Source organism: Pogoniulus pusillus, chromosome 10 (assembly GCF_015220805.1).
Source record: "Pogoniulus pusillus isolate bPogPus1 chromosome 10, bPogPus1.pri, whole genome shotgun sequence".
Taxonomy (NCBI): domain Eukaryota; kingdom Metazoa; phylum Chordata; class Aves; order Piciformes; family Lybiidae; genus Pogoniulus; species Pogoniulus pusillus.
This window is the reverse complement of record NC_087273.1, coordinates 3,052,426-3,064,442: the sequence shown is the minus strand read 5'-3', so window position 1 is coordinate 3,064,442 and position 12,017 is coordinate 3,052,426.

Here is a 12,017-nt window from a genome sequence, read left to right as displayed (position 1 = left end):
GCATGCACAGAGGAAGCGAGGGCTGTACATTTGCGGGGGACATAGGCAGCCCTCTTTGCTTTAATGCTTTTCAATACCTGCATTTCTTTTTAGACTATTACCTGACTTGGGGGAAATCCAAACCTGTTTTTCAGTTGTTGTGGAAGGAGGGAATTAACCTGGCTGTGTCAGGAAAATAGAATTATGTTATTTTCCTGGAACCCCACCCCCAAACTATACACAAAAATTAGTTTATTAACAGATTCTGTTTGCTCGGGAATTGGACTGGATGATCACAGAATCATAGGGTTGGAAGGGACCACAAGGGTCAGCCAGTTCCAACTCCCCTGCCATGCCCAGGGGCACCCTACCCTGGATCAGGCTGCCCACAGCCTCAGCCAGCCTGGTCTTAAACATCTCTGGGGCTGGGGCCTCAACCACCTCCCTGGGCAACCCATTCCAGCCTCTCACCACTCTCATGCTCAGGAACTCCCTCCTCACCTCCAGTCTCAGTCTCCCCACCTCCAGCTTTGCTCCATTCCCCCCAGTCCCGTCACTCCCTGACAGCCTAAAAAGTCCCTCCCCAGCTTTTTTTGCAGCCCCATTCAGATACTGGAAGGCCACAAGAAGGTCACCTGGGAGCCTCCTCTTTTCCAGCCTGCACAGCCCCAACTCTTTCAGTCTGTCCTCACAGCAGAGCTGCTGCAGCCCTCTGGTCATCCTCATGGCCCTTCTCTGGACATGCTCCAGCATCTCCACATCTCTCTTGTAATGGGGGCTCCAGACCTGGCTGCAGACTCCAGGTTGGGTCTCAGCAGAGCAGAGTAGAGGGGAAGAATCACCTCCCTCAATCATGAAGGTCCCTTCCAACCTGGTTGATTCTATGGTGTATATATATAATACCACACACCCTGAGATGTTTGATATGATATCTCATTGCACTGAATTTGAAGATCATGTTTAGAAGAATAGACAGTGATTTGTTTTGTCAGTGAGCCAAAGTTGAAGGGTTCACCAGTCCTGCTGGGATGCAGAGGAGATTGAATGTAACAGCTTAGGTGATGATTTTCTGTAACACATTTACTGACATTTCCTCACCTCTATTCTTCTCCAGAATAAAACAGCATTTTCCAAACAGTGAAAATGAAATGCTCTCTACCAGTTTAGCATGTTCTGTGATAACAGATAGGGTTTTTTTTCTGCTGTGGGACTTGAACATTATCAGCCAAGTAAGCCATAAGAACTGAGGGAATTAATTCCATCCAGAGAAATAAATGGTGGCATTCACAGAGCAATTAACAAAATATAAAGCAGTCCTTCAACTAAACCAAATTGCCATTAGAGAGTCTGCTGCTGACAAAAAATAAGATGAACAATTAATGGATGTGTTTTAAGTGAAATAGGGGCAGAAACAATATATATATACACACATATAGGGGAGTATATTCACTGAGTTGAAACAGTAGTGAGGTAGTGAAGAGGACAAACATTTTATATGAAGCTTCTTTTCTTCTTTGATTTTGCACATAAAGATCATAGCTTCTCAGCTGATTAACTTTCATTTTATGATCAAAAGCAGTGCCTTGTGTGACTTTCACAGCTGTTTTGTCCTCTTAGGTGTAGACATGGTACTAAGTGATGTTTGTAACTAGCATTAGGGAATTTGCCTTCACAGTTGCAAACCCCTCTAGAATAGAGCACGTTTTTTTCTCTTAAGCACTGCAGCCTTTGAGACATGATAGAGAAATTTCCATTTGAAGAAAAAAAGAAAGAAAGAAAGAATCTTTATAAACCCAGAGCTTCTTTTCCACTGGGGAAACAGATTTTTCATGTTTGTTGTACTTCAGGATCACAAGGCTGATGTTACTCTATGAGAAGGCTTTGTTAACTACATGAGAAACTTCTCTTGTATAACCAGTGGGGCAGAGCAACCTGCAGAGGAGACCCTTTGTTTCAAGTGAAATAAAGCCTGAGGATAATGCCAGATCATCAGACCTAGCCCCTCCAAGGGCCAGTGAATTAGGTAGCACTGAAATGACTTGTAAGGTGTCTAAAGCTTCCAGCTAATGCAAGGATGTTAGTCCTTAAAAAGAAGGACTGGCCATGCTTTGAGCAGACAATAGGAAAGATGAGATCTGAAAGATCTTTGCAAGATTAGGAATTTACTTGAGATACACCGAGATAATCCTCCCCAAAAGATACCATATAAAAAGCCAAGCTGCAGCAAGAGCAGTGTGGGCAGCAGGGCAAGGGAGAGGATTCAGCCCCTTGGCTCTGCTCTCCTCAGACCCCACCTGCAGTCCTGGATGCAGTTCTGGAGCCCCAACACAAGAAGGAAATGGAACTGTTGGAGCCAGTCCAGAGGAGGCCACCAAGATGCTGAGAGGGCTGCAGCAGCTCTGCTCTGAGGACAGGCTGAGAGAGTTGGGGCTCTGCAGCCTGGAGAAGAGAAGGCTTTGAGGAGACTTTATAGTGGCCTTCCAGTATCTGAAGGGGGCTCCAGGAAGGCTGGGGAGGGACTATTGACAAGGTCTTTTAATGACAGGATGAGCAGGAATGAGTTGAAATTGGAAGAGGGGAAACTGAAACTAGACGTTAGGAAAGGGTTCTTTGCAGTGAGGGTGGTGAGACACTGGCACAGGTTGCCCAGGAAGGTTGTGGCTGCTCCCTCCCTGGAGGGTATGGATGAGGCCTTGAGCAACCTGTTCTAGTGGGAGGTGTCCCTGCCTATGGCAGGGGATTGGAACTGGCTGAGCTTTGATGTCCCTTCCAACCTAAACCATTCTGTGATTCTATGACAGCAAATGTTGAGGTGATTACCTACAGTGTCTTAAAAAAAAGAAAGACAGAGCAAAGTAAAAAACTCCAACCCAGAGTTGCCACACACCCTTCTGTACAGCTAAACACTGCAGCTTTATAAGCTGACTCAAGTAATTCCTGTCCTTCTCGTCTGAGCACTTCTCATGCTCATGTCTTCAGAACAAGGTAACGAGCACAAAGAAGGAGCAAATCAATTGAAGCCAGATTCAAACCTGCACAAAGAATCAATCCATTCATTATCACCAGGTGCCCCTCCAAGCTGATGTGCAGTTGTGGAACACCATCACCGTTCCAGCACTTACCAAAGTCACACTACACTGGAGATACTGAGCTTTAGGCTGCTATGTGCTGTACTGAAATCTGTGGGCTTCTAGGATGCATGCTTGTAAGAAGACTGCCCCTGTACTCAGCACTGGTCAGGCCACACCTGGAGTGCTGTGTCCAGTTCTGGGCTCCTCCATTCAAGAGAGATGTTGAGGTGCTGGAAGGTGTCCAGAGAAGGGCAACAAAGCTGGTGAGGGGCCTGGAGCACAGACCTGTGAAGAGAGGCTGAGGCAGCTGGGGGTGTGCAGCCTGCAGCAGAGGAGGCTCAGGGCAGAGCTCATTGCTGTCTGCAACTCCCTGCAGGGAGGCTGTAGCCAGGTGGGGTTGGGCTCTTCTGCCAGGCAAGCAGCAACAGAAGAAGGGGACACAGTCTGAAGTTGTGCCAGGGGAGGTCTAGGCTGGATGTTAGGAGGAAGTTGTTGTCAGAGAGAGTGATTGGCACTGGAATGGGCTGCCCAGGGAGGTGGTGGAGTTGCTGTGCCTGGAGGTGTTGAAGCAAAGCCTGGCTGGGGCACTTAGTGCCATGGTCTGGTTGATTGGCCAGGGCTGGATGCTAGGTTGGACTGGATGAGCTTGGAGCTCTCTTCCCAATTGGTCAGTTTTATGATTCTATGACAAACCATGGCATTGACTCTGGCTACTAACCTAGCTCAGGCCTCTGTTTGCTAGGAGGAAGGTGAAAAAAGATGACTTTCATGTCCTCTGAAATAGAAGGCATCTGATATGGTAAGTTTACACTAAAGATATGACTACTCATTATAACTATTCCTTCTACACCACAGCACTTATCATTTAATACTGTGCTGTCAAACTGAGATGTCACAAAAGATATACAACAAATACTTTGATATAAAACTGAGTTTGAGTCACTTATATCTGACAAAGAATGAAATTATAGAATCAGTCAGGGTTGGAAGGCACCACAAGGGTCAGCCAGTTCCAACCCCCCTGACATGCCCAGGGACACTCTACCCTAGAGCAGGCTGCACACAGCCTCAGCCAGCCTGGCCTCAAACACCTCCAGCCATGGGGCCTCAAACACCTCCCTGGCAACCCATTCCAGCCTCTCACCACTCTCATGCTCAGGAACTCCCTCCTCACCTGCAGCCTGACTCTCCCCACCTCCAGCTTTGCTCCATTCCCCCTAGTCCTGTCACTCCCTGACAGCCTGAAAAGTCCCTCCCCAGCTTTTTTGTAGCCCCCTTCAGATCCTGGAAGGCCACAAGAAGGTCACCTGGGAGCCTCCTCTGCTCCAGCCTGCACAGCCCCAACTCTTTCAGTCTGTCCTCATAATGAGCAATGTATTTTTGTCAGGCAAGTAATTAGTGAGAAGTGGTTTTGACAAGAGGACTCTTCTACAGCTCAGACAATTAAACTGCTCAATGCTGCTCCAACTGAGCTGCAAGGAGCAATCTCTACCTGTGTCTTCTCTCCAAAGCTGTATGAACTCTGCAGCAGAGCAGTGTTAGTCTCAGTACACAAGGCCTCAGCTCACATACCCAGGCACAGACTGTGCCTTGATTTTCTTGCCTGTTACTATATCCTGCCACTGTGGCTACACCTTGTGTGTTACCTTCAGCTTTCTGTGTTCCTCATTTGCCAGCTTATGTGAGATAGCTTTTCCCATGCCAGCATTCTCACTGGCATGACTTTTCTGTGGCTTTCAGAAGGATTTCAAGATGAGGAAACTGTCAAATACTGACTTATTGAATGGCATTTAGGTATTTGGGATAGACTGCAAACCAGAGCAATGCAAGCTAAGAAAATACTACAAACCTTTTGGATATAAAAGATTAAATGTTTTCAAGACATTTCCCTCTCACCATTAAATACAAACATGAAGTCCTTAACATCTTTTCCATTCACTTCATTTCAATGCATTGTCTTAGAATCACAGAATCAAGCAGGTTGGAAGAGACCTCCAAGCTCAGCCAGCCCAACCTAGCACCCAGCCCTAGACAATCAACCAGACCATGGCACTAAGTGCCCCAGCCAGGCTTTGCTTCAACACCTCCAGGCACAGCAACTCCACCACCTCCCTGGGCAGCCCATTCCAATGCCAATCACTCTCTCTGACAACAACTTCCTCCTCACAGCCAGCCCAGACCTCCCCTGACACAGCTTCAGACTCTGTCCCCTTGTTCTGTTGCTGCTTGCCTGGCAGCAGAGCCCAACCCCACCTGGCTACAGCCTCCCTGCAGGGAGCTGCAGACAGCAATGAGCTCTGCCCTGAGCCTCCTCTGCTGCAGGCTGCACACCCCCAGCTCCCTCAGCCTCTCCTCACAGGGCTCTGCTCCAGGCCCCTCACCAGCTTTGGCGCCCTCCTGTGGACACCTTCCAGCACCTCAACATCTCTCTTGAATTGAGGAGCCCAGAACTGGACACAGCACTCAAGGGGTGGCCTGACCAGTAATGAATACAATCCCTTCAAAAGCATCAAACAGAGCTTAAAGTGGAAACTGTAACTTCATTTCACAGCCCAAATTGTGTCTCTTAGTACTGTAAAATGGACAAGTTATTAGCCTGTCATTTTTTTTAATTAAAAAGTATTTGCTAGGAAATTGCTTCATTTAATTGGAAATGACAACATTAAAAAAATACAATCAGAAGAAATAAGAGAATTAATCTTAAAAGTGTGAGGCTCTTTGTTGAACATCTGCTTCCCAAAGAAAAGATTGAGAATTGAGACCAAATCAAGCAGAATTCTGCTCTTGGTTGATGACTCATAGATGAATCAGAATCAGCCAGGTTGGAAGAGACCTCCAAGCTCAGCCAGCCCAACCCAGCACCCAGCTCTAGCCAATCAACCAGACCATGGCACTAAGTGCTTGAACACCTCTAGGGATGGCAACTCCACCACCTCCCTGGGCGTGCCAGCTTCATGCATTAATTACCTGCAATGGATACCTGTTTCTTGGAGGTTCCAGCCTCCTTCCCTACCACTCTTTCCATAGATTCTTCATCAATTCTAGCAAAGGAAAAGAGAAATAATTGTACCTGCTCTTACGTTGTTTCTCATCAAAAGTGTCCAACAAGGACCAAGAGCTCTGCTATGAACCAGCTACCAGCTGTAAAAAGGAGAGGCTGCAGAGTGGTCACTGCCAACAAAATCAGTTGACCTGAGGGAAAGACAACATCAGAAAATCAAAAGGAATATAAAGTGTCCAGAGTTAAATACAGCCTGATCAGCACTGAAACTCTCCAGGTATTTCATTCAGAGAAAACACTTCTCTTCTCCAGGCTGAAGACCCCCAACTCTCACAGCCTGTCCTCACAGCAGAAGTGCTGCAGCCCTCTGATCATCTTTTGTTTGGCTGTGGTGCTTGGGGATATGATTTAGAGTGAACCTCATTGAACAGGGTTATCAGTTGGACTCGCTGATCCTGAGAGTCTTTTCCAACTGGAATGTTCCTGTGATTCTCTGACTTGCTTATAACATTAGCCTTGGCTTACTACTTAACACCGATGTGCCAGCCAGGAAGTCTAAAGAGCTACACAGCTGATAAGGAACAATGAACCTGTTCTTACCTGTTGAAGCCCTGCTTCTCTTTCCATTTACACAGCCTGGGTAGAGATGGAGGAAACTACACGAGGAGTTGCACAGATGGGCTTTCAAGAGGGTTATATAGATCTTCAAGGACAAAGCTTCTCAGCTGGCTCTTGTTAAGAGGCAGAATGTTTCTGTCAAACAGAGCATTATGGCACTGAAGAGTCCCCAAGGTGCAGAGCAAGTCCTTGAAAGCCTTCTGCCCATTTAAGTCACTAGGAAAATAATTCCCACTGCTGGCAAGAAGACTGTTGCTTTTCCCAGGGCTGGCAGAAGGCAGGACTGCTGCTTTTACAACTCCATAACTGGGTGAATGGCACTGAGTACAGCAATTAATCCCCTGACAGTTCAACTTCATCCAAGAAGATGGAACCCATCATCTCAGGCATCTTCATTTACCTGAGCAGGTGTTTGGGATATATGTATTTGAAATGCTGTAACAGCAATAGGTGAAATAGCAGGCACTAGGGAGCAACTCCAACGGGGGAACAAAGCCTACACATTCCAAGTAGCTCAGTGCCACACTGGGACAGATCCAGACCCAGCATTATCGCTCCGAAAGCACGAGATTTGCTGTGGGCAGCATCAGAGGCATGACTTCCTTCCTTCCTTCCTTTCCTTCCTTCCTTCCTTCCTTCCTTCCTTCCTTCCTTCCTTCCTTCCTTCCTTCCTTCCTTCCTTCCTTCCTTCCTTCCTTCCTTCCTTCCTTCCTTCCTTCCTCCCTTCCTCCCTCCCTCCCTTCCTTCCCTCCCTTCCCTCCCTTTCTTTCTTTCTTTCTTTCTTTCTTTCTTTCTTTCTTTCTTTCTTTCTTTCTTTCTTTCTTTCTTTCTTTCTTTCTTTCTTTCTTTCTTTCTTTCTTTCTTTCTTTCTTTCTTTCTTTCTTTCCTCCTGTCTTTCTTTCCTCCTGTCTTTCTTTCCTCCTGTCTTTCTTTCCTCCTGTCTTTCTTTCCTCCTGTCTTTCTTTCCTCCTGTCTTTCTTTCCTCCTGTCTTTCTTTCTTTCTTTCTTTCTTTCTTTCTTTCTTTCTTTCTTTCTTTCTTTCTTTCTTTCTTTCTTTCTTTCTTTCTTTCTTTCTTTCTTTCTTTCTTTCTTTCTTTCTTTCTTTCTTTCTTTCTTTCTTTCTTTCTTTCTTTCTTTCTTTCTTTCTTTCTTTTCTTTCTTTCTTTCTTTCCTCCTGTCTTTCTCTTTCTTTCTCTTTCTTTCTTTCTTTCTCTTTCTTTCTCTTTCTCTCTTTCTTTCCTCCTGTCTTTCTTCTCTCCCTTCTGTCTTTCCTTCTTTCTTTCAGTGCTTCTTCCTTTCCTTCTCTTTCTCTCTCTGTCCCGGAGTCCTGCACACCCCAAGCCCCCTCTCCCTCTGCGGGAGGGCGCTAAACACCTGCGCCCCGCCCTGCTCTGCGGGCGTGAAGGGGAAGGGGGGGGACAAAGGGGCCTTCCGGCACGAGGCTGCCCCGCGCAGCTGCCCGCGGGGACACCAAAGGCCCTTCCGGCACGAGGCTGCCCCGCGCGGTGCCCGCGGGGACACCAAAGGCCCTTCCGGCACGAGGCTGCCCCGCGCTGTGCCCGCGGGCAGCAAAGGAACCTTCCAGCACCAGGCGTGCTCGTGCAGCTGCCCGCGCTGCAGTCGGGCTGGGGACTGCCTGTGGGGACTGGCTGCGGGGGCTGTGGTGAGTGTTTGTGGGGACTAGCTGCGGGGGCTGGCTGCGGTGACTGTGGTGAGTGTTTGTGGGGACTAGCTGCGGGGGCTGGCTGCGGTGACTGTGGTGAGTGTTTGTGGGGACTGGCTGCGGGGGCTGGCTGCGGTGACTGTGGTGAGTGTTTGTGGGGACTGGCTGCGGGGGCTGGCTGCGGTGACTGTGGTGAGTGTTTGTGGGGGCTGGCTGCAGGGACTGGCTGCTGTGATTATGGTGTTTGTGGGGACTGGCTGCGGGGGCTGGCTGCTGTGACTATGGTGTTTGTGGGGGCTGGCTGCGGGGACTGGCTGCTGTGACTATGGTGTTTGTGGGGACTGGCTGCGGGGACTGGCTGCTGTGACTATGGTGTTTGCGGGGGCTGGCTGTGGGGACTGTTTGTGGGGACCGGCTGTGGGGACTGGCAGTGATCTTCGCACCCAGGCAGTGGCAACTCGAGCCTTTGTCTAGGAAGGGTATAAATATTGGGGTGCTTCCTGCCTTGGGGTGCTCGCCTTAGAGTCCTCCCCCGCCTGGGTGGTTCCTGCAGAAGGAGTCCCCTGGCGCTGCCAAGGACAAGCTCCTGAGGGACAGGAGTGTCCCTGCTCTGCAGAGCTTCCCACCTTAAGGCTCGATGGCCTTAACGACCCTCGGATGGCTTTTGAAGGAGAGGCAGGGACGAGCGTCTGGAGCAGCCTTCCCTCAGCCAGCCTGGCTCACCTGTGAGTAATCTTTTTGGCTGATTAACAGCAGGCAATGCTCTGGTTAGTAGCTTGGCCTCTTCCAACTCCTGACTTGCAAACCAGTCAAATTTACCTGTGAGATCTTCTCAATCTAACTGCGTCTGCTAATGAAAGCTAAATTAATTTCTCTGTGTAGTTTTTGGGGCAGGTTTCAGGAAAACAAAATAATTCTCTTTTAATATATATTCCTGACTCGGCCACCTTAATTCCCTGCCTCCACAACACTTTCCCTCCCTCCCTCTTTCCTTTTCCTCCCTCTTTCCTTCTTTCTTTCCTTTTCCTCCCTCTTTCCTTCTTTCTTTCCTTTTCCTCCCTCTTTCCTTCTTTCTTTCCTTTTCCTCCCTCTTTCCTTCTTTCTTTCCTTTTCCTCCCTCTTTCCTTCTTTCTTTCCTTTTCCTCCCTCTTTCCTTCTTTCTTTCCTTTTCCTCCCTCTTTCCTTCTTTCTTTCCTTTTCCTCCCTCTTTCCTTCTTTCTTTCCTTTTCCTCCCTCTTTCCTTCTTTCTTTCCTTTTCCTCCCTCTTTCCTTCTTTCTTTCCTTTTCCTCCCTCTTTCCTTCTTTCTTTCCTTTTCCTCCCTCTTTCCTTCTTTCTTTCCTTTTCCTCCCTCTTTCCTTCTTTCTTTCCTTTTCCTCCCTCTTTCCTTCTTTCTTTCCTTTTCCTCCCTCTTTCCTTCTTTCTTTCCTTTTCCTCCCTCTTTCCTTCTTTCTTTCCTTTTCCTCCCTCTTTCCTTCTTTCTTTCCTTTTCCTCCCTCTTTCCTTCTTTCTTTCCTTTTCCTCCCTCTTTCCTTCTTTCTTTCCTTTTCCTCCCTCTTTCCTTCTTTCTTTCCTTTTCCTCCCTCTTTCCTTCTTTCTTTCCTTTTCCTCCCTCTTTCCTTCTTTCTTTCCTTTTCCTCCCTCTTTCCTTCTTTCTTTCCTTTTCCTCCCTCTTTCCTTCTTTCTTTCCTTCTCTCTCTCTTTCTTTCTTCTCGGAAGGTCTGTGAAGGCTCAGCAGTTCGAAATACCAGCCAGCAGGGCAGGGCTGCCAGTTACACCAGTTACTAAGAGAGGATACTGCTCTGTCTCTCATACGTTATGGCTTGCAAGTGATTCTTTGGAAAGGTCCCTTAATCCTCCTGCCTTTTAAAGCACAGTTGACTCTACACAGCAATTGAGAGGGGCTAAGAAGTCCTATGCAAGCATTCAGCTGTTTTATAAGATTCTGAAGTGCACACTCACCTTTGAACTTACTCCAAATGCAGAAATACCATGTTTAACTGCCAGCTCAGGATGTTTTGATAAGCCACAGAGCCCTTTCCTCTGGTATCATTCATGCAGAGAAAAAGTAATCATTATTTCCTAACCTCTGTGGAAGGGCAGTGTTGCTCAAGCGAAGGCCAGCTCTGACACCACTTACTGTCAGCTAGACACGGGGCCGTGTGAGATTTCTCTCTGACACTCTCCAAGCATGTAACCTCTGCACATGTCCCTCAGACTAAAAGAAATGTCTCAAGCTGAACTCAGGACCCTGAGATTTCATGTCCACTGCTGTGGTTGGAGTTGCCTTGTTCTTTGAAGGGGATTAACATGGTATTAGTATTGACATTATGATTACTCCGTAGATCACAGAATCACAGAATTTCTTAGATTGGAAAAACCCTTCAAGATCATGGAGTCCAGTCATTAGTTTCACACTGACAAGTCCTTGACTAAACCAAATCCCTGAGCACAACATCTAATCACTAGGAATCACTATGATTGGAAAGGACCACCAGGATCAGCCAGTCCAACCTTCATCCCAGCATCCTTCATCACTAGACCACAGCCTCAAGCACCACATCCACTCTCCTTTTAAGCACCTCCAGGGGTGGCGACTCCACCACCTCCCTGGGCAGCCTGTTCCAATGCCAATCACTCTCTCTGACAACAACTTCCTCCAGCCCAGACCTCCCCTGCCACAACTTCAGTCTCTGTCCCCTTCTGTTGCTGCTTGCCTGGCAGAAGAGACCAATCCCACCTGGCTACAGCCTCCCTTCAGGGAGCTGTAGACAGCAATGAGCTCTGCCCCGAGCCTCCTCTGCTGCAGGCTGCACACCCCCAGCTCCTTTCAGCCTCTCCTCACAGGGCTGTGCTCCAGGCCCCTCACCAGCCTTGCTGCCCTTCTCTGGACACCTTCCAGTGCCTCAACATTTCTTTGAATTGAGTGGCCCAGAACTGGACTCGGTCACACTCAATGTGTGACAGCTATGGATTTACTGGCAGAGGACTAGAAGAATGCAGTCCCATTCTCAGCTCATTCCACCACTAGGCACTGTATAAACCTGGTTATGAAAGGTGGTCAGGGAGTTTGAGATGAGAAAATGGTCTGGTCTTATGAAACCAAATTTAATAAGATATTGACTAATTCATTTCATGAAATTTATGGGTTACTCTCTTCCCTTCTGGTTAAAATTCAGGACTCTTGAAAACCACTGCCCATCCATAAAATTCAAATACCACCTCTGTCTCCCCCTTACATACAAGTACAGAAGAGGTTTGCAAATTCAGCACAGCATGTATTTATTAATCAATAATCCATAGGGAAGCTGTAAATTCTACAGGCCTCTGCACAACAGTACATTTGGTAGAAGCCTGCAGCTATGTGAACTTTTCACCCTTCATTCACCTAACTTTTGAAGGAGTATATATCAACTGGAATAAAACATATTTTCCATGTTAACTCTCCTATAGAACCCTTGGATGCTCTGTACTGAAGCTTCATGCTCACTCCAGTTTGCAGCACACACAGATTCCTTTCTCCTGTCACCATGCAGTCTCAGAAGCTTCATGCTCACTCCAGTTTGCAGCACACAGAGGTTCCTTTTCCCTATCACCATACAATCTCAGAAGCTTCATGCTCACTCTAGTTTGCAGCACACAGAGATTTCTTTCTCCTATCACCATACAATCTCAGAAGCTTCACGC